Genomic DNA, 2,530 nt, shown 5'->3' with positions numbered 1-2,530 from the left:
TGGCCACCAAATATAGCTGCAAGCAGCAATGGAGGGGCCAAGCAGTCCAGAGCAGGACATGGCCTCCATAGCACTTGTGCAACAATTAAGTCACAACACCCTGTTGCACTCATGCAACACACCAAGCGTGTGTGAGAATGTGGAGCGCGCGCGCTGAGGAGCAGGGGAGACATTTCATTGGAAATTTCCTTAACAATTAGCCAAGCATGCATTTTTCAAATATTCACCAAAATTCAACTTTTCATCTTACAGTCAACTTTTTCTGAGATTTGTGTACTAAACATTCTCAAGAGTCTTCATGAACTTGTGATTGAATCAGAGTTTTTTGACTGGCGGATGTGTAAAGCATTATTTTAGCGTTAGAAATAAATTAGATTTCCTTTATTTCAATCATTTTTTAAGATATTAATTTGCCTTCTCACATGGGAACATGATGTAGTGTCTTTCACATGACACACCAAGTTTGGTGTTGATATTTCAAAGATTTGCTGAGATTTGATCCAACTTCCTGTTTGGTTGTTTTGTTGACAATTTTTATTGGCTGTACCGGACAAACGGTTTTGAAATTCAAAAATATGTTGAAGAATTCAGTGAGGGTTGCTCTGACGATGATACCTGCCAATTCTGGGGAAGATTGGACAAAAATTGTAGGAGAAGTAGCGAAAAAACGTGTTTCCTAAATCTTTATTTTACAAAAAAATCCAATATGGCGGCTGTTATAGGTTCTTGAGGCTTTTTTGTTCCTCATGAGAAATAGAATATTAATAACTAGAGAGGGTACAATTTCTGGGAAAATTGTAGGGTGTGCTTGCTTGAGTCGGTTGCAGGTGGGTCAGTCCTCTAAGTTTTTCCCTTCTAGTGATATTTTCAAGCATTTAGCCTACTCGTATTGCATATTTCATTAAGAACACCCTTTGAAACAGCTGCGAACCCCCTTTGAAACAAGCTACTGTAACAACGTTGTCACTGGCAGTATGGAATCGCGATTCAAACAGTACCATCTGCTAACTGAAAAAATGCCCCCCAAAACGTAAATAAGTTTGACATTAATGTAGGGGGAAATGGCTAATTCAAAATAAGTTTGCTAGAGGCAAGCTAGCTGCTGTTGCTCCACATTTCACTGATTGTTTGAAAGCGCCGGAAATGAGAATGTTTCTTTTTACATAAAGTTTAGCTGTGGCATTGAAGACAGTACTACACACTGCCAGTGGGCGAGCCGAGTCTGACTGAGGCTAACGTCAAAACAAGCCGCGGTGTCACTCATATTCCAAGTTTTACACAAATCACAAAAATATGCTGATGTAGAATTGACCCTGGTACGAAATTAAGAAAATACTCATCAGAGGTCGACAACAGCTGACGCAATCGTCAACGGAGGCTGACGGGGCTCTCACGTAGCAAACCAATCAAAGTTTTTACAGCAACCTACATTAAAATCTCACCAACTGGCTGTCTTCACAATAGTCATATCGTCATAACATTGCCCTCCTTCTGTTTTTTGGTGTAGAATTGACCGAACTATAAAACTACGAAAATACTAAACTACTATGATGCTTGCATGGCTGCCGCCTAGGCAGTCTCAGTCACGGGCGACCCGCACTCGCTCAAATTACAAAGACTTTCACGACCTAAATAAAAAATCAGAGATGGCAGTTCCACTCGAAATTGCTTTCTCAACAAAACCCAATGGTTGGCGGTATCGCTCATTCATAAAAAGCTCACTGGTAGCGATCATTGTCAGTAACAACGCAAAATGCGATATAGCCCTGTGTGTAGAAGCTGCCCCGTAAATTCTACTACTACAGTACAGTACTAGACTACTGCTGTGTTCGTCTTGGTAGCGATTGCGTTGGTTGAATTCGATTCAACGTTCCGTTGTACGGTTTAGGCTGAAATTAATTATTTTCATGAACAGATTGACAAAGTTTAGGCTGTGGCAATGAAGTTCAGGTTAGTAGTCAGATAGTTTCACCTATTGAAAGACTTTTGATTTAAGTAAGGGGAGTGCCGAACATGTTCTGTCGCCGTTTGACTTCCTAAAAAGCTGTGTAGATGTTTTTGTAGTGTGCCTCGCCTAGGCTACAGCGTTGCAGTGAGCTACACTGGTTTGAAACCACAATGATAATTTCACCAACAAATCGTTTACTTGTAATGTAATGTCATAATAAATCCTACAACTAAAATGTATTTGTGAGGAATGTTTATTTTAACGATTGAAAACAGATGCATCATAGACCACTGTAGTATGTGTTGCCCGGGCAACAGGGGCTAATGTCATGATGCTAATGCTTCAGTGAGTAGACTACCGTTTCCGAAAGTAGATGTGTGCCTACTTCCTTAATAATATCAGCTAATATTGTACATTACATTTCACAATTGTGTTTCACATCACAAAGTAAAATGAGTAAATAGTTATCACCCTGGCCTCTTTGCTTGTGGCGTTTCTGCAGCTGCCTTGCAGTAAAGCTATAGTTAGCCTAGCTATCCCCCAAGTTAACAGATGCAAAACGAATGTTCTGCTACAGGTAGT

This window comes from Osmerus eperlanus, chromosome 2, assembly GCF_963692335.1.
Source record: "Osmerus eperlanus chromosome 2, fOsmEpe2.1, whole genome shotgun sequence".
NCBI lineage: Eukaryota > Metazoa > Chordata > Actinopteri > Osmeriformes > Osmeridae > Osmerus > Osmerus eperlanus.
Note: the sequence above shows the minus strand (reverse complement) of the source record.